Source organism: Puma concolor, chromosome E2 (genome assembly GCF_028749965.1).
Source record: "Puma concolor isolate L17-30 chromosome E2, mPumCon1.1.hap2, whole genome shotgun sequence".
Lineage (NCBI taxonomy): Eukaryota > Metazoa > Chordata > Mammalia > Carnivora > Felidae > Puma > Puma concolor.
The window spans coordinates 4263370-4282993 of record NC_141681.1 but is presented as its reverse complement, the minus strand read 5'-3'; the positions used below and the strand labels follow the sequence as shown (position 1 = coordinate 4282993).

General features: G+C 62.4%; 1 protein-coding gene and 1 long non-coding RNA gene across 7 annotated transcripts in view; both read left to right on the top strand.

Annotated features, from left to right (window-relative positions):
* Positions 1–19624, top strand: part of GSE1 (Gse1 coiled-coil protein) — a 389746-nt gene that overhangs the window by 206288 nt on the left and 163834 nt on the right. The gene's annotated exons all lie outside the window — the stretch shown is intronic.
* LOC147573315 (uncharacterized) lies at positions 8287–10834 on the top strand. Its single transcript, XR_015244617.1, has 2 exons — positions 8287–8832; positions 8872–10834. It is a non-coding gene; the product is annotated as an uncharacterized LOC147573315 (long non-coding RNA).

Below are 19624 nucleotides of genomic sequence, written 5' to 3'. Positions count from 1 at the left end.
CCAGAGGAGCCCAGGAGCGCTCGCCAAGTACAATGGATGGAAATAGGAGCTCCCCACGCCTCGGGGGGGGGGGGGGGCAGAGCTGATAGAGCTCGGGGGCCTCGTTTTCCGGCCTCCTAACCATCCCCTCGGTGAGCACAGGGCTCCCCAGAGGAGGCAGCCCGACCGTCACGGTGCTTGCGGATGGGGGCTCTGGGCCAGCACGCCTGGCTTTGCATCGCTGTGTGACCTTAGACAGGTGGCTTGACTTCTCTGTTCCGGCTCCCCGTGAAACGGAGAGCTTGGACGAGAAGAGTCACTTCGTGCATCTGAGGACGACGACGTTCCGTCGTGTTCCTTGGCAGCCTGTCCCCCGTCCCCGGTTCCTGCCAGCACAGATCTGTTTTCTGTCCCTCTGGCCTTGCCTTTAAGATGTCACGTGGTCGGAAGCGTTCCGTGCAGAGACCTTCACGTCTGGTGGCCTTGGCTTAGCCCTCGAGATCCGCCCGGCGGGCGTGAGAGGATCGGGGTTGCCGAGGGGCATTTGGTGGCGCGGACGCACGACGAGGGGTCTGTCCGTTAGCCCAGCGGTGGACATTAGGGTGTTTGCTTTGGGCCTGTCTTAGTCCCTCGGGCTGCTGTAACGAAACACCAGGCACCGGGCAGGCTCAGCAGCGTTAGCGGCAGATGCCGACAGAGCCGGGGGGCGGGGATCAGACTCTGCGCTGGGTGAGGGTCTGCTTCTGCTCGCAGATGGGTGTCACCTGTGGCTTGTGTCCTCTTGTGTCTCTCCCTCTGTTTCTGAGGACCCCGATCCTATCAGGGGGCCCCACCCCCGTGACCTCCTCGAAAGTACTCACCTCCTAAAGGCCCCACCTCCGAATACCATTGCGCTGGGACTCGGGGTTCAACAGATGCCTAATGGTGGGGCCGGGGCGGGGGGGGGGGGGCGGGAGGTCATGAACGTTCAGTCGACAACAGCAACTCACAAGGATCCCGTGCAGTCTGTGGCATCGCTGTCCCCCCTGGTGACACGGAAGCCCAGGGTCACACTGCCAGCCTCCTCCCTGTCTCGTGTGCCCTAAGCAGGAGGGGCCCGCGCCCCACGACCCGTTGTCTCCCAGCGCTGGGTCCGACCTTGGCTGAAGATGCCTCTTTGTCCCTGCCGGAGACTCGCGGCCAGCGCAAATAATTGGATTTTAATAAAACGGACGGGAGTGTGGAAGCAGTTCGCCACCCTGGCCTGAGCTGAGGCCCCGCAATTAAACTGATTATGTCTTGGGAGTCAAGCTGTCTGACTCTGCATCCCTAATTTGGCGCTGCCCGGGGCCCTGCCAGCACGCTTGTTTATTTATTTACCCAACTTTCACGAGCCGGGACACGCCGAGGGGGCCGGGGTAATTAACCGGGGTGGTGAGCCGGGCCGGGCCCTGTGTGTTCCCACTCCGGCCACCCACCTCTCCCCTGCTGCCAGAGCCCCTGGCCCAGAGGCTTGGGGGAATCACCACAAGACTCCAACGACACTGAGGCCGGGCCCCCTCCCTCCCCCGGGGCTCTGATGCGGTCCATTTGGGACTGTGGCCGGGCCCCTGGGATTGTCAGATCTCCCCCAGGTGAGTGCGACTGGCAGCCCCTGGCCTGTCGGACACGGATGCTTCTAGAATCCCAGAGCGGGTGCTGCCTCCCTCCCTGGACTCACCCGGCTCCCGTGGGCACAGGCTGTTCCCACGCGAAAGCCTGTGGTTGTCTCCTCCTTACGGCTCATGGAATCCTGGAGAAGGATCCGCGCACGGGGACCCTCAGGGTAGACGTTGCCAGAGAAAAACATCTGGTGGGTGGGACTCCGGGTCTTTTCCGGGCAGCGTGTTGGCGTTTTCTCTCCCCGTGTAGTTTGTTAACAAACATTTATTGAGCACCTCCTTTCTGCCAGATGACCCCTCGCTGCGGGGGGTGGGGTGGGGTGGAGACCTCTGCATTGGTGGGGGCGGGGGGGGCTGCTCCCTGCCTCCACCCCCACCCTGCCACCCTGTGGGCACCACGAGGAGTTGTAGCTGGAGACCTTGCCCGCCCTGGGAGTGCGTTTGGCAGTGCTTGCCCCTTTGCCTCTGTGTCTCAGGCTCCGTGCCCCCCAAGAGGTGCCCCAACATTGCTGGCTTTGTCCCGGGCAGCCCGGCGTGGGCACAGACCTCCTCTATTAAAGGGGGGTGCTGGGCTGCCAACCACAGAGCACTCTCTCAGTTCCCACCGTGGAAGAAGGTTCCAGATTTTGGCATCGGCACGGCTGGGCTGACGAGGTGGTGAAGGGAGCCATTATGGGGAGCTCTGCAGTGCGACTGCCCCTGGCAAGGGGACCCTGAGCAGCGGGCAGAGCCCTCTGCCCCTCTTCCCTTTCCACAGCGCCTCCTCCCAGGGCTGTGCAGAGTGTTCTGGGAGCGGACGCAGGGTGAGGGCTCGGCTCTGGGTGCAGGCTGCGTCAGGGGCTTGATGAGCATGATTAATTGGGAAAGGGAAGGCTTCAGGGAGACCCGGCACCAGCCACGCAGGGGTGGGGGCTGTGGAGCCGCTCGGTGAGCGCTGGGCCCCCTTAATTAGGGGGAGTAGGGGGGTGGGGGTGGGGCAGGCCCCATCAGGTGGTGACCCAAGGGGCCCAGGAAGGCAAGGGGTGGCCCCGCCCCATGCCCTTCCGCGCCCCCCCCCCCCCCCGCCTCCCTTTGCGGGAGGAGGTCACACCCCACCCTAGTCTAGGAAGACTGTCCCCCAGACGCACACGTGACTGGGGAAACCCATAGGGCCAGCCCCACCTGCCTGGTGCCCCTCTCCAAAGCCCTCTTGCCCCTCAGAAACCCTCACGGTGGCCCTAGGCCCCTAGTCTGAAGCCTGGAAGCCCTTGCGGGCAGCTCGCAGCTGAGTCCTGCCACCTGCCCCCGTCCGGGGCGGAAACGCTCTTCCTTCCCAGGGGCCCCCGAGAGTCAGGCCCTGCCCCGTGCACGTCACAAACACCTATGAACTTCATCCTCCCCGGAACCGTGGCAGAAGGTGCTTGTGGTGGTCCCGTTTTCCAGATCAGGAAGCAGACCCCGAGAGAGGCTGACGATTTGCCTGGGGACACAGTCTTGCCAGGTGACAGAGCCGAGACTCGAGACTGGAACCTGGGTGTCTGCTTGCCCTCGGGCCACGGCTCCTCCCAGCCGGGTCTAGAGGAGGCTGACATCTCATTGAGTGAACACGGTCCTGGCCCTGAGGTCGGGGAGGAGATGGGCTCTTTCCTGCCCTGTGTGTGTGTGCACGCGCGTGCGTGTGTGCCAGGACTCAAGGCAGCCCAGTGGCCTAAGGCTAGTGCGGCGTCTGTGGGTAGGGAAGATGCCGCTGGTGAGCACACAGCCCTCGGTTCCCCTCCCGGAGACACCCTGGGGCAGGCTGTGCTGTCAAAAGGAGACTCGGCCACCCCACCATTCACCACGTGAGGACAGGGTCCTGCTCCCGCTGAATCACCGTGAACGCCTCCCGCGGCTTCCGCAGCCTTCTCTCCAGAAGACTGCCAGTTGGGCTCTAAGACATCTTCCGATAAATGAGCCTCAGAAGTCGGTGTCCTGGGCTTCCTGCCAGCCCGGGATGGCTGGGGAGGGGAGCCAGCGGGTTCTGCCTCCCCTGCTTTCTGCTGTCCCCAAGAAAGGCAGCTGGGATGGTAGGGCCAAGAGGCAGGCAGGGCGGGGAGAGGAGAGACAGGGTGGTGTGAGGCCCCGTCAGGCTCATCTGGAGAAGGTCAAGCCCCCAGAATGGGCCGGGGTGGGGGGTGGGAAGGGGGGCAGTGCGTCGCCATCCCGAACGCAGAAGCGGGGGCCCCGGGCCAGCCCGCCCCGAGAGGTCCGTTCCCACGTGAAGACCGGTGCTTGTCTCGTCCTCATGGGTTCAGGGAATCCTGGGGAAGGATCTGAGCACAGGGGCCCTCAGCTGCAGGCCCGGATCTCTCCTTCGCGGCTCTGAAATGTGCCAGTAGCCAGGCTCGGGCAGTCCCAAGTTCTCGGCCTGTGGGGGCAGGGTGAGGCAGGGACGGGCTTCCCTCCTAGGGGCCCCCATGCGAGCAAGGCAGTGAGGTCCTCAGGCCACAGGAACGAGACACAGGGTGATTCGACCTCAGCCCCCAGGCGTCCAGCGTTAGCACGGCTGGACAGGGGGACAGACGCGGGGCCGAGGGAGCTGCCCTGAGCGCCGGGAAGGTGACCAAGTCTCGGTGCTACCCCCTAGCCTCCCCAGAACAACAGACTAGCGACTGGCATTTCCGATGAACGAACTCGCTGGACACCCCGCCCCATTCTGAACGACAGATGAGGAAACTCCAGACCCTGTGTCCAAGCGAGGTGTGCTCAATTTGCCTGGGTCCTCTTAGTCCTGTGTTCTCAGGCCCTGGGGGGCTCTGGAGGCTTCTGGAAGCGACCTCACGCGGCCCTGCTTGGCTGGTGGTTTCTGCACTCATTCACCCTGAACATGGCATTGGGGCCAAGTCAGGGGGCAGGCAGAGTATATATGCGGGATAAAGGGATTTGGCAGTAGGTGGTCAGGATCTGGGAAGCCGCAGGCCTTTCCTGGAGCGCCATGACCAGTCCATACAGGTCCTTTATGACTCTTCCTTGACGCAGACAGAACCCGCGCTAGGTGTGTGTTGATGAGCAGAGTCAGGGTGGGGTTTCAGCTCCCGTTTGCCATCTCACCTAGGTGCTGTTGTGCAGTGGACAACTTGGACAACTGTGCTTGGCCACCCTGCTCCCAGGGCTCCCGTTGGGTCCCATTACAACCCCGCCCCCGCTTGGTTGTCAGGGGTTCAGAGCACAAACCCAGTACCACCCAGGAGATTCTTCACCCTAGGAAGAGCGGCGTGCTCATTGCCACTGCCCCGCTTGGTCTCTTTTGCCCGTGTGTTATGTATCTCGCCATGTGCCGGGCTGAGCGAGTGTTTACCGTCCTCTCCAGATGAGGGCACTCTGCCCAAGCTCACACAGTGAGCTAATGGCGCCGTTGGAGCCTACGCTCGGGTCTCCTCCCAGGAGCTTGTCAAGAGTTCCCACCAGGGAGCGGCCCCCACAGTTCTCCACATCGTGTTCTCTTCCCTTTGGGATGAAGAAGAGGGGCTTCCAGGACCTCCCACAGGACACACCTCCCCCGCTTCCTGGCCACGTGGCCGGCTTTCCCCACAACTGCTCCTCGGGGATACACAAGGACGCCCCCTCTCGCTGTCAGCAGGGCGAGGACGCCATCGGTGGTGGGGGGGGCCCCACCCTGGCCGCTGGGAGTTCTCCCTGAGCTTGGGGAAGGAGCCGGCTGCACCCAGCCCGCATCCCTGGACCAGAGAAGATACAGATCATCTCGCCTGAAACGCCAAGCATGTTCAAGGCCAGACAGGCTGGTCAGGGATAGCCTGCGTCCCTAATCCTTACAGCCGCTTCTCTCCGTCTTGGCTGCACGTCGGAACCACCTGAAATCCAGAAATACTGCTGGTTGGGGCCCGTCCCCCGAGATCGTGATGTCACGGGGTCAGGGATGGGGCCCCAGCCTGGAGTTTTACAAACTCCCCAGGTGATTGGCATGTCTGGGAGAGATGAGAACCACGCTCACACCGCTACGTATACAGATACCTGTCCACACGGGAGGGACACCAGACTACACCTGAAACTGAATCGTTTGCTCCAAGAACCCCCCCCCTGATGAAATGCAGTGCAGTTCGGTGAAGCCCAGCATGGAGTTTGCAAAGGCAGACGAGCAGAGCAGAGGACGGGGGACTTGGGATGCGTGGGGGAAGTCCTCTCTGGAGCATTGAGACATGGGACACACACATGGGCAGCCACGGTCCTGCAGGCCTGAACTTTCAGAAGGATGTGGGCAAACCCAGGAACATTCCGGGACCTGGGACTGTGATGGGGAAGGAGCCGAGGAAACCAGGGTGGGGTGGCGGTGGGGGGAGAGTCTGCTGGAGGGTGGGAATGGGCTGCAGGTGGGTTCCAAGTTCGCACCTGGAGGGGGCTGGGGAGGGGCTGGCCCAGGGGCGGGAGTTGAGGGGATTTCAGCTCAGCTGGAGCAGACAGTCCTAAAGGAGCAGCCCCAGCTTGAGCCGACCTCCTGGGAAGGAGGGTTTCCAGGGTGGAAGGGAGACCCAGCCGTCCGCCGGGAGCCTGACTGAGGCAAGGGCCGAGCTGGGCTTTCTTGGGATAGCGTTTGCCTGCGCCTGGGCCTGGCTTGGCCCGGGTTCCTCCCGCCTGGGCCCTGCAGAGATCTGGGGCTGGATGATTCCGTGCGGGTGGCATCTGCGGAGCGCTCTGCCCCCTTCTTGGCATCTGCCTCGGGCGGCATCTGCAGACCTTGCCAAATATGGGGGGGGGGAGGGGGCGGCGGGACCATCCCCTGCCCCCCGCGGAGAATCACCGCCTAGAACAATGGCTGCCCTCGGGAACCCCCTGGGTGCTTTCACGCTGCCTGGGTCCACGCCCAGAGGTTGATGTCATGGGTCTGGGTGAGGCCCAGACAACCCGGGGGGCTAGGGCTGGGGTGGGTTCAGATTGCCCCAGGTGGTTCTAATAGGCGGCAATCTTCGAGACCCCCAGGGACAGCTTTGTGGCTCCAACTTGAGTCAGAAGAATCACCTGGGCGATAGCTCCAAAGAATGCCTCCCGGTTTAATTGGAAGCACCTGGAATTCTCAGGCGCAGGCGAGTGTGGGAAACGCTGAGCCCCTGGCGGCGTGAGGCTCCAGGAGGCTGAGCCCAAAGGCCTTGGCCGGCCGGCCACGCTAGGACCTCGTGTGCCTCCCGCTGCGTTTCCTCCCCCCCTCCCCCCTCCTCTTCCAGCCGGGGTCTGGGCCTCCTGCTCACCTCCCCCACCTTCTCCTCCCCAGTGACATTATCCCAGTCCCCCCGCCCCTGCGCCAGCCCCTGCGAGCCCGCCGGCAGCCGGCCCCTCCTCCCTCCTCTCCTCCCAGCCGGTGGCTCTCAGCGCCGGCTTGATTTAGTAGGCGTTGGAGGAGAAAGGCAGCTTGAAGAGTCACTAAGAGCCCCGATGCTCGCCAGCACTTATCTGGAAAGGAGAGGCCGGCAGCCCCAGGGAGGGAACTGGGGCGTAATAACGCACCTCTCCGTCGGGGAGGGGGCGTGGCAATCCCGCCGCCGTCCCGGCGCTCCGCAGGGTCACGGGCACCCCAGGCTGCAAGCACCCCCACCCCAGCGGGCGCCCGGGGAGGGGGGGTGCTGCCCCTCCCTACCACACCCCGCGAGGGTGGAGGGGGCAGAAGCTGCCCCTGCAGTCGCCTCCTGCGGGTGGGGCTCAGCTCCTTGCAGCCCCAGGTCGGGGAGCTCAGAGACCTTGGGTGGGGAGCGGGGTCCTGGGGCGGCCGGCCGACGACGAGTGGAGGGCGGAGGAGGGTCCCCCCCCACCCCTAGCCTTTTGGTGGTTTGACCGCCCTCCTCTCTTGGTGCCCGTCCCCCCCCCCCAACTCCCTGATGAAAAATACAAAAGGAAAATGCGCCAGTGCCCAGGTCTGGGGAGCCCCAGCCCGCGGGATGGAGAAATGAAAAGCGGCCCCAATTAGAGGCTTTGGTTCTGCAAACTTGATGCTCGGCACTTGAACTGTCACGGCGGAGCCTTAATTAGCAGCGGCGGGGGAGAGGTCAGGAACAACTCAGCAGTCTTGACAAGCGCGTTATCAAGTGCAGGGGAGCGGGGGCTGCCCGGGGAGCGGGCGGGGCCGCCGGGAGGGGGGAGGACGGCGGGGGCGCCGCGGCGCGCGGGAGGTGGCGGGGAGGAGGCGCGCGGCCCGGCCGAGCGCGAAGGGAATAAGATGGTGGCCGCGAGGCGGCCGCGCGGCCACGGCGGGTGGTGCGCGAAGCCTCCGGCGAGGGCGCGCGGGCGGCGCGGGGCGCTCCCGGGGGCGGCGTGACGGGCTGCTCGGGCCCTCCCCGGCGACGCGGCACCTCCCCCGGGTCCCCGCAGCGGGCAGGGCGCACGGAGGGCGGACGCCCCCGGCTGCTCCTGAGCCCCCCTCCCCCCCCTCCGGTTCCCCGTTCCCCTCTGGGGACACCCCCGGCTGTCCCGTGACCCCCGATCCCCTGTACGGCCTCCGGCGCGCAGCTGGCGGAAGGAGCGCGCGGCGCGCTTGGGCGTCCCCCCCCCCCACCTTGGTGACTCCCCGCGCCCACGCCTCCGGCTAGGCCGGGAAGCCCCTCCTAGAGTCCCTCGCGGCCCCGGCGGGGGGTAGCACACCATGCTCGGCGCGAAGACCTGGTCGAACCTGCTGGAGAGCCTCAGTAAGTGACGGGCTTGCCGCCCGCGGAAGGGGGCGGGGGGGGGGGGGGCCGGGATGGAACTTTCTGGGGCGCGCAGCCCACCCCGCCTGGCCCCGTGACCCCGGATTACCTCCGGGTTCGTGCACGTGCTTCCCCAGGGACGCCTCCCGCCGCCGCCTCATCCTGTCCACTCGGAAAAGAAGCCAATCGATTTATTTTTTAAAGTAGAAAAGCCCCATCTGCTCGCCTGTCTGGCCCGTCCGGGGCCTGGGGAATGAGAAGCGTGGAGAATCCCCAGATTTTGTCCAGGCGGGGTCGCAGGGCTGCCCTGGGGCCTGCGTTATCCGGCTAGTTAGCGAGCTGGGCCCCTTTGTGCCTCCAGGAAACCGGATCCAGGGGCAAATTACGGTGTGGGGGTGTGCCCCCCCCCCCCCACTGTGTTTTATCACAACCTGCCCTCTTTCCGAGCTGTAGTAGGCTCACCCTGGGCCCATGTCAGCCCTCTGAGTGGGCGAACTTTCTCACGGTGTCGAGGCTGTGACCTCGAATGGCTGGTCGCTGGCTAGGTGGCAAGAGGGTAAGAAAGGGTAAGAAGTGTCAGGGAGCCTCCAGTCCCTTTTGGAGAGGGTTTAGCAGGATTCGGACGCCCAGGGGGCACCCCTGCAAGCTGATTAAGTGTGAACGTGGCGTTGGGCAGGCAGCCCCCAGGCCCTTGGCTCCAGCCAAGGGCAGGCGTTGGAGGGTGATGGAGAGAAGGCAGCGGTGGCCAGAAACGCGGGTTACCCAGGTTCCTTCAGGTGGGGTGACCGAGTGGGTGGGATGATGACATCAGCTCAGCCCCCCGCCCCTGTGAAAGAAAGGTTAGGCACCTTGACCTCCAGGTGCCCCCCCCCCGCCCCCACCCCGTCCATGGCCTTCTCGTCTAGGTGGGCCAGGCTGGGAAGAAGGGAGTGGCCAGTGGAACCTGCCAGGCCCCAGGTGCCCCTCCTGCTCTCCGCCCAGCCCCTGGCTCACCCTGCTGGGGTCTCCCGGGCCCCCTCCTCCCTCCCAGCCCCGCGTCTCTCTGTGCCTCTTTGAACTGCAGCTTTTAAAGCTTTTTGCCTTTTGAAAACTCAGGGGGGAGGAATCGCTTGCGGAGAGGTCGCGAACAGTTGATGATTATAGTCCAGCGGGTAGAAAGAGCTTAAAACAAATCCCCGTCCATCAGATGTCGGCTTAGGTGGTTCCCAGTGCTCTCCTGGGGGGTGTCGGGGTGGGGGCTGCAGCTTAGACCCTCTTAGTGTTTGATCGGCACTCCTCTCCGCTGGCCCTTCCTCCTGGGCCCCGTGGGGCCTCAGACGCCCCAGAAGGCCCCCGGCCCGGTCACTCAGCACCTCCAGAACCTCAGTTTCCCTAGGCGGCCCCGGGAGGACGATTCCGAGGGTGTGCGCTGCCTGGGGACGGTCGAACCGCAGGCTTCCCACACCCGTGTCAGCCGGTCTCTTTGGAGCTGCGAGGGTTTTACCTGGTTCCTGGAGCCCGACTGTGGTGGGGTGGTCTGGCAGAAGGAGGCTGCGGGAGGAAGGCTGGGTCAGCCCCTTGCTGAACTCCAGCAGGGTCTCCCTTGGTGCCGGGGCCAGGCCTCACGGCAGGAGGTCTTACTGTTGCAGGTGAGGGAACTGAGGCTCAGAGAGGTTCAGCTCACTACTCAGGGTCACACAGCTGGTGAGGCGGTAAGGGGAGAGGTGATGGTGGCCCCGGGCAGTTCTGCCCCAGGACCACGTCCCCGGGCCAACCACACACGGCCAGAGAGATCAGTCCCCTACTCTATCGCAAACGGACGCCATCTGTCAGGTCTGAAGTGAGGGCTGCTTGTGGCCGGCCCCCTGCCCACCATTCAGAGTCTCTCTCCAGCCCCCTAGACCCTGTGCCTTGCTGTGGCTTGGCCATTTCTGTCTCTTAGTGCCGTTGGCCGCTGGGGAGGCTCAGAGCATAACGGCAGAGAGCCTGTTCTCTTACCCCCTCCTTGCTGTCTGACTTGGGGCAGGTGACCTAACCTCTCTGTGCTGCGGTCTCCAGCTGGAGCAGGCGCTGTGGTTCTCCCCTCCTGGAAACAAATGCATCAACCCAATTAGAAAGGGCACCTGCAGGCTGTCGGGTTCGTAAATGTCAACGGGTGTTAACTTTTTCTTCCACCTGGAAAGGACGTGGGGTTGGGATCATCCAGTCTACAAGGGGCCGGGCTCTGGGGGGGCGGTCATTGTGGGTTGCAGCGAGAGGCTGGGGAAGCCGGCACACGGCCTTGGTTGTTGAGTCCTTCCCAGAGCAGGCAGGGTCCTGGGGCACCCCCAGGGGGCCGGCAGGGACCCTTTCCCCTCACTGCCAGTGCTGATGGGCGAGACCAGGCTCCTCCCCTGAGACTTTGCAGCCTCAGAGGGCCTGATGGTGGATCCTGGCCGCCGTGGGAGGTGGGGATGGTGTTTGTAAACCCATCCGAGAGGGGCTGGTGACAGCCTCCCCGCCATCGAGGAAGACTCATTGGGGGTTGGGATCATTCGTGCTTTTGTCTTTCAGTAAGTAAACCAGACAAGCAGCTTCCAGGTTCGCAAATAGGTTTTGCTTTATTTGGGGTGGGAATCTCTGGAGATCCTCAGCGGGGAAAGGAAGAGGCAAATGAAGGAAGTGGGACTGAGCAGGTGGTTTAATCTCCAGTCCCGGGCTCAGCACAGGCTGCGGGCAGCCGGGTGGGAATGCCAGGCCCTCGTGAGTTAGCCTGGGGCTCCTGCCTGGTCTCAGGAGTGCCAGTCTGGAGCCCGATGGCTGGGGGTTCCGTTCCTGGATCTGCCTTCCTGGCTGTGTGTCTTTGGGCAAGGTGCTCAACCTCTCTGGGTCGCAGTTTCTTCATCGACCAAAGGAGATGATAACGGCACCCGTCTCTGTCCAGGTAGTTAGGGCCGCACGACAGATCGTCCTCACGTAGCGGCATAACAGCATGTGGTTTGCTCGTGAGTCTGGGGTACGGCTAGCCGCTGTCTCTCTCGGGTTGCCTGTGGCCGCAGTGACATGGAAGGTGCTGGGCTTCCGCCCTGGCCTTTCTCCGCTCCCCCGCCAACTAGTAAACGTTAATGCCCCTCAGAGCCGGGTCCCAGAGAAACTCTTTGCGTCTTAAGTGACCTGGGGGACAGGGCAGAGGAGAGCGTGTGGGAGGGTCTGCTCACCTGCTCCGTGTTAGGATTCTCTCTCTGCCCTTCCCTTTGTTTTTAGTCACCCTTGACCTTTAAAGTCTGCTCTTTACGCCCCCCACCCCCCCAGTCTCTGGCCTTCAAGTGCCGCTGTCTACCTTGAAAGCCTTGACCGAGGGGCCCTCATCACCTCTGTGGTCTCTGATGTGTGTGCGTTTAGGGATCCTTGAACCACAAGAATAGGAGATTGCCCTGGGGAGCAGGGAAGGATCCAGAAGCAAATGCATGACCTTGGCTGGGCAGGCACTTCCCTTCTTGGGCCTCTGCCTCCCTGACCCCCTGTGGAGGGACCTGCCCGGCTTTGGGTCCTCACCTTGGACAGCTCTGCCAGGGATGGGGAGGGCCGGCTCGTCTCCCCACCCCCTCCCCCATCTCCCTCCCGCCAAAGGTCATTAGGGACAGAAGTTGGCAACAGTGACTGTCTTTTCCCTTCTCTCAATGTCTAAGGGTCTGGGCTCTGGGAGAAAATGGGGTGACACTAGGCTTAGTATGCTGGTGACATTTTGTAGGTGGTTTTTACTAGGGGAACAGTGTCCCCCCAAATTCATGTCTACCTGGGACCTCAGAATGGGACCTTATTTGGAAATGTGCAGTTAGTTGAGGACCCGGAGGTGGGTTCTTCTGGGCTAGGGTGGCCCTAAATCCCGTGACTGGTGTCCTCATAAGAAAATAGATAAGGGAGTGGCTCCTGGGGGGCTCAGCCGGTTCGGCGTCTGACCCGATTTCGGCTCAGGTCACGGTCTGGTGGTTTGTGAGTTCGAACCTGCATCGGGCTCTGCGCTGACAGCGTGGAGGCTGCTTGGGATTCTCTCTTCCCCCTCTCTGCCCCTCCTCCCCCTTCTCTCTCAAAATAAACAAACTTTAAAACCCTGTTGTTTCAAGGCACCAAGTTTATGGTCATTTGTCGTTACGGCCCCAGGATGCGAATACTTCCTCGTTACCCCCCTTTTATGTATCTTTAAGCTTTTATGTTTTTTTTTGAGCTTTTACCTTTCATGTTGTGATTAGAACTTCCATCTATCCCCCACGGACTGCAAGGACCCCCCAGTATTGTGAGGTGGCCAAAAGTGCAGACATGCCTGGCTTTGGGGACCTGGGAGGCTGGGCTGTCACTTTCTCTCCGGTCCCCATTTCAGGCGGGAGAGATGAGCGGGTCTGGCAGAAAGGAAGACCTCTCCAGTCTGAACTGAGCCCACCGGGTCCGGCCCTGGCCCAAGGAGACACCTTCGCTGTCACTTGTCACTGTGGGAGATTAGGGACGCCAGAGGACTGGGGACGAGGTGGGGCAAGGAGCCAGCGTCTTCTGCCTGCCAGAGCTCCCCCCCGCCCGGGTCACATGCCGGACCCTGTCCTCACCATCGCCAGGGGCCTGGAGGCTTGTCACTCTTGGTCATTGCTGGCCTGAGATGCTGTCCCCTCTGCCCCTACGTCGCCTCCCTCTGGGGTGAGGTGCGTGGCCTCTGGGAGCTGGGGTCCCCTCTGCAGGAGTCCCGTCTGTATTGCTTGGTGGTTTATCACCTGTCACCCCCTCCTGGAAGGCCGGCAACATGAGCCAGCTGGTACCCCAGCCCAGAATGTGCTGGAACGTGGCGGACTGACTCCTGAGGGCCCGTGAGGCCTGTGGGGTGTCTGCCCCTGATGCCCCTGTGCCCCCAGACCTGCGCTCTGGAGAGTGAGCCCTTCGGCCTTGTTACTTCTGCACCTGCCAGCAGCCCGACCTCATCCGGCACTGGGCAGACGTGGGAGCCGGGCAGGCGCGGCAGGGGCGGGGCTGGGATCGGAGTCCTTCCTGGGTGAAGTTGCCCTTCGGGGTTCGCTGCAGCACAGACCTCTGACGCCCTGCCTGCCCTGTGTGTCCGGGATCTTCTAGATACTGTCTTTGCCCCGTTTGCCTCTGGAGTTTTCTCAGGTGCCTCTTGCTGGGACGTGAAACCCCTTACGTGGGGCGGGGAGACCCTGGAGTCCCCTGGGGCGGAAAAGCAATTCTGCGGAGTCTGGGTCTCAGGAGGGGAGCAGCGGGGATCTGGGGGGACGGAGTAGCAGTCCCCAGGGAGGTGCCGCTGGGGTGAGCGGTGGGGCCGCCCTGGGGGAACCAGCGCTCGCCCCCCCGCCCCCCCTCCCCCAGCCACCAGCGTGGAGGAACCCCGGTGACCCAGTCAGTGTTTCTTTTAATCGGAGACGATGAGAACAGCGTAACGGGTGGTGGCTTGGTGGCTTCTTTAGGAGGAAGCAGAGAGCCCGAACGGAACCTGGGGGAGAAAAAAAAGATAAAATAAAACCCGGTGAATTTTTAATAGCGATTATCTCCTGACACATAGCGCGTGGCCATCTGGCAGACACACAAGCCCACTGGAGCTCGATGCTGGGGGCGGGGGAAGGGGCAGCGGGGGAGGGGCTCCTGCTGGCAGGCCCCGGGCAACGCGCCCCCTCCTCCTCCCCCTCAGCAGGCAGGGGTGAGTCCAGGGGGCACCAGGTGCCCGCCCGCCTCTGTGGCCTTTCTTAGCCTGCCCCCTCCTCGTGTGCTAGACCCTCTCCTGGTGACCCTCCTTCCTCAGTGGACCTGCGGGCAGCCCGGGGCTCCCAGGGCCTACCGGTGGCCTGTGCCAGCCTGTCGAGCGTTCGTTCGGCCCTTGGTTACTGAGCTGCCACTCGCGGCCGCACCCCGGGATGGACCTTGAAGGCTCAGGGATGCCGAGTCTGTTTCCTTTGTCACTCACGAAACGTTCAGGTGAGGGGTTACATCTTAAAGCCGTCGGGCACTGTTGACGTTGTGGGCCGGATGCTGCTTTGTCGTGAGGCTCTCGGTGCACCATCAGACGGACGTTCGGCGGCATCCCTGGCTTTTCCCCAGCACATGCCGGTTCCAGCCCCCAGGTGCGACAGCCAGAAAGGTTTCCAGACACTGCCTGCTGTCCCCCAGGAGGGCAAAATGGTCCCGGTTGAGAATCCCTTAGCTTAAGGTCAGTGGGGGGGTTTCCTGGGGTTGCCGTAAAAAAATTACCACAGACTGAGCGACTTAAGGCCACAGAAGTATATTCTCTCCCAGCTCTGGAGGCCAGAGTGCTGAATCAAGGTGTCGCAGGGCCACCCTCCCTGTGGAGTCTCTGGGGAGGGTCCTTCTGGGGCTCTTCCAGCTCCTGGGGGCTCTAGGCGTCCCCTGGCTTGTGACCGCGTCCCTCCAGTCTCTGCCTCCGGCCTCCCCTCTGTGTGTGTGTGTCCAAATTCCCTCACCTTCTAAGGATACCAGTCATTACATCTGGGGCCACTCTAATCCTGTATGACCTCATTTTATCTTGATTATATCCGCAAAGACTCCATTTTTAAATAAGGTCACATCCTGAGGTTCCAGGAGGACACGCGTTTGGGGGGGACGCTACCGAACCCAGGATGAGCTACAGACGGCACCTAGAAGGGTGAGCCAGCAGGCCTGGGTGTGGGCAGGTGCGTTCCGCCCAGACGGTGGCTGTGAGCTGAGGTTTAAGACCCTGGTTCACCTGGAGAGAAGGTTCCGGCAGCGCCCCTCCTGTTCCAGTTCTCCCCAGGCCCATCTGGAGAGGTTGGTATCCGCAAACCCATTTCACAGAGCTGGAACCTGAGTCAGGAAGTTGGGGGCCTCCCTAAGGCTGCCCGCCGTGTTTACAGGATCAGGGAGACCCTGTATACGGACATAGCCTCCCCCCACCAGGGTGGGCTCAGCTCAGCCAGCAGGATTGGGGTCCAGGGCTGGTCCTATCACTTGGTGGCACCTCTTGTGGGTTGAACTGTGCCTCCAGAAAAGATCCGTTCACAGCCAAGCCCCTGGTACCTGTGAACGTGACCGTAGTTGGAAGCAGGGCCTTTACAGACGTGATAGGCTTAAGATGAGGTCGTGCTGGGTTACAACCGGCCCCGATCCAGTGACCGGCGTCAGGCACACGGTGACAGACAGATGTTCGGATAGGATGCCTTGCAGCACAGGCCCCGTGAGACTGCAGGGCTGTGTCTACGAGCCAAGGAACGCCCTGGGTGGCCGACAATACCAGGAGCTGGCAGCTGCAGGACGGGCCTCCCCCACCGAGAGCCTTTGGCGGGGGGAGTGCGGACCTGCCACCTGGACCGGGGCTTCAAGCCCCCAGAACCGGGACGACGTAAATTGCCACGTGTTGAGCCCCCGGCATAAGGCACATTTGCTGGGTCAGCCCCAAGGCACTTACACCCCACGTCCCAAGAGGAACCGAGGACTTTGGTCTCCCTTGCTCGTTTCGGCAGTGTTGCGATTCCCCAGGAGTCTGTCTTTCTGGGGCGGCCAAGCCAAGGAAGAGAAGGCAAGGTCACCCTCTCTGGACGCCGGCCTCCCAGGGGCCACGTCCATGCCGGACCGGGAGGGGCTGAGGCCCGGGACCGGAGCCGGCAGCTCTGGGCGGCCTCCTAAGGGCTCAGGATCCTTTCACTGAGAGTTCTGAGAGTTTCTGAGAGTTCACCTGGTCAAGAAGTACTTGAGGTCCTCTGGGGGGAGCAGGAGCCCCCCCACCCTGACCCCCGCCTCCCCACCAGGCCTCTGCAGTGACCCCATGGCGAAGGATGAGGTTTCCAAAGCGGTTGGCCGTTGTGTGAGCCCGAGTGAGGTGACCGGCCAGGAACGGAGGTGCCGGGAGCCGTGCCCATCTCTCCTGGGCTCTCTGGAACCGCCTGCCACCCCCAGCCCCCCAGCCGGGGTTCCCCCTCCTCCTGTGGCTGCAGGTGAGGGACTGGAGTAGGTCTAGGCGGTGAGTGAGAATGTAAAAGCCATACGTTCTCAAACCCCGAGTTGTCTTCAAGTGCAGGTGCTTTGGGAAGCACGTTATAGGGGTGAGCGATGGGGACGGGTTGTGTTGGAGGTGACGAGTGTCCTGGGGCTGCTCTAACAGGCTTGCAAACTGGGGGCTTCAACACCAGTTATTCCCTCCCCGTTCTGGAGGCCAGATCCCAGGATCCGGAAGGGCTGTGCTCCCTTTCAGGGGCTCCAGGGAAGCAGAAACCTCCCTTTTCCCTTACCGCTCTGGGAGCTGGTGGGCTTGAGGCCACATTTCTCTGCTCTGTCTGGATCACCCAGGTGGTCCCAGAGACAAGGTCCCATTCATAGGTTCCAGGGGTTAGGACGTGGACCCGTGTTTTGGGAGGGCCGCCATTGAGCCCACTGCAGTGGGGTCACTGAACACCTCTGTGACGAGTGACTGGTGCCAGAGCTGGTCAAGCCAACAGCTGAGGGAGAGGGCTCCAGGCAGGACAGTCGAGGCAGAGCCCTGAGAGGGGAACATACTTGAAATGTTCAGGAAATAGCAAGAGTCCCAGTGGGCGGGACAGAGGAGAGGAGAGGACGTGGCCTGCACCAGGGTCCAGGTGGGAGCCCTGGGAGGTTTCAGGCAGAGGGGGGACACGGGTCAACGTCCCTTCTCACGGGGTCCTCTGTCATCACGTGGGGGGTGGAGCCCAGGGGCCAGGGTGGAAGCAGGGGGACCAGTGAGTTGGCTACTGCACCAGTCCGGGCAAGAGGTGCGGGGAGGGGGGTGGGGTGGGGGGGCCCGGGCAGCAGGGATGCCAGAGACACATTTCGTTTCTCTGCAGCATTTCCCACAATTACACCTGAGTGCCTTTTGCTGATGGTCTTTCCCGGCTGCGGCCAGAGCCTTACCCTCGTCGGTGACCTCTTGTCACCGTCTCCCCACCACCCTCCTCACCCCCCTTCTGCCCCGAGCTGCCCCCTGCCTGGAAGCTGAGCCTCCAGCCACCTCCCCAGGGCTGCTGTGACGTCTCCGTGCCGCTTCCAAAATGATGCTTTTGATGCCCCATCCTGCAGCCTCGATCTCTAACGTATTGGACGAGCCCCACGGCGCTGATGAATCCGGGGCTCGGGGTTCGGTGGTCTGAATCCTGCTGGAGTCTCCCCTTTGGCTCTGTTCTCCGGACGGCCCTGGTTTACCTCCTGATTCGGCCGGGGCCAACCCCACGTCCTCCGGGCCACAGCTGACGTGGCCCAGAGACGATGTATTGTGACTTTTACAATAATGTTTTCCCGTGGATGAATCGACCCGCTCCAGGGCCCCCTGCCTCCTGTGTGCTTGGCCCCCTGTGGACAGAATGCTGACTTTTCTTTCTCCTTCCCCCCTTCTCTGCCCTCATCAGCCAGGTCCCCACCCTCAGGGCAGCCAATTTGCAAGGAAGCGTGCGTGCACACACATCTCCGTAAATCTTTAATCCACGGTGGGGGGCGACCTCCGCAAAGCTGCCTTCCCCTGGCGGGCGGGCAGATGGGTGGCCAGCAGACCATGCACAGCAAGCCCGAACACTGCTTCCTCCTGGGGGTGCTGGGCTGTGTCTGGCCACATCCAGACCCCTGCAGGCCGGGCCGCCAGGGAAGCAGAAAGATGTCCGGAGGCAGGTGAGGGCAGGAGCTCGGTCAAACTGAGGCAGAGACAGACTTCCATCTCAGAGCCCGTAATGATGCTGAGGGGTGTCCTTACTGCCCCCCCCGCCCTCACAGGCAGGTGTATTTGCGGCACGCACGGCTCTGTCTGCAACGCCGGCCACTTCAGGACCCCACGTCCGTCAGTGGCTGTTGGAGCCCGTGTCTGGTGCCTGAGCCTGTGACTTCCCGGGGCAGGAAGTTGGCTCAGGAGGAAATGGTGCTCTTGCATTTGCTGGGGAAGAGGAGGAGGAACCCGCTGGGACACATGCTCGAGGCCTGCAAGGCTCCTGTCTGAAAACATAACGGGCTCCCTGCGGGCCTGGGGACCCGGGGGGGGGGGCGTGTATTTTGGAGGAACCCACCCAGGTTGGGATGCAAACGAGTAGGGATGGCGGGCCCCCTTGCACCTTCTAATTCTCCACCTCTGCACACACACCTGACAGTCCCAAAGAAGGCAGGCACTGTGCAGCCTGGGATAGCACCTTGCGTTTTATTTCATTTCTTATTTCATTGCATTGCATTGCGTTATTTATTTTTTTAATCTAGTTTCTGAGCAAGAACAAGCACAAGCAGGGGAGGGGCAGAGGGAGAGGGAGAGAGAGAATCTCAAGCAGGTTCCACGTGCAGAGCCTGATGCGGGGGTCAGCGTCACGACCGTGAGATCGTGACCTGAGCTGAAATCAAGAGTGAGATGCTTAACCAAGCCATCCAGGTGCCCCAGCATGTTGCTTTTCAAACCCCATGCTGTCACAGCCTAGTGGGGACCTCTTAGGTGTTCCCGGGACAGAATGGAGCAGGGAGATTTCTATCAGCCCAGGTGGAGGTCCTGGCAGCTACCACCCTTGCCTATGTTCCTATCTGTCTCCCGGCCTTTGCACATGCTGTTCCCACTTTCTGTAATGCTGTTCCCCGCCGGCCCCAGCTTTTCCTTCAGATGGAGCATTTCCTTGGCCCGCTTGGTACAGACGTACTCATGGGACTTCCTGATTCCGAGCGTCTCCCTGCTGAGCCGGGCCACACCAGGGCAGGGGGTGGTCAGCTCTTTGGCTCCAGGGCCTGGAACACGTATGCAGGAGGTGCTCAATAATGATCCTGGGTAAATGTTTCATGTGTTTCCCAGCTCTTTGGCCAAAACTGAAACTCCGAGAGACCTTCCCCCGCGTGCCGGCTGCCTGCGAGTGATGTCTTCCTGGCCGGGGCCGAGTTGTCCCCGGTCGTTCCCCGTGTGGGCGCCACGAGCCTCTGGGCCCTCCGGAGTCCCTTGCTGGACACCGAGTAGGCTCCACGGGTTTGAGTTGACGTAGCAGTCGTACGGAGATGTATTTCACGTTCCGTACGATTTACCCGATAGAGCGTATGAGTCCGTGGTTTTTATGCAATTACAGGCTTGCGCGGCCGTTACCACTGTGTCCTTGAGAATGCTTCTGTCACCCGCCGAGAAACCCTGAACCCGCTCGCTGTCACTGCTTATCTCCCCGCCCCTCCCCCACCAGCCCCTGACAACGATCAGTCTACACTCTGTCTCTGTGGGTTTGCCCATTCCGGACATTGGCCATAAACGGAATCCTCAAATGTGGGCCTTCTGTGTCTGGCCTCTTTCACCGAACCACGTTTTTTCCAGGTTTGTCCCGTAGGACCGCCTTCCGTTTCGCGGCTGAGTAATACTCCAGAGCACGGCCGGGCGTATGTCGCTTATCCGTTCGTCCGCTGGTGCGCATTTGGGTGCCCTCCACG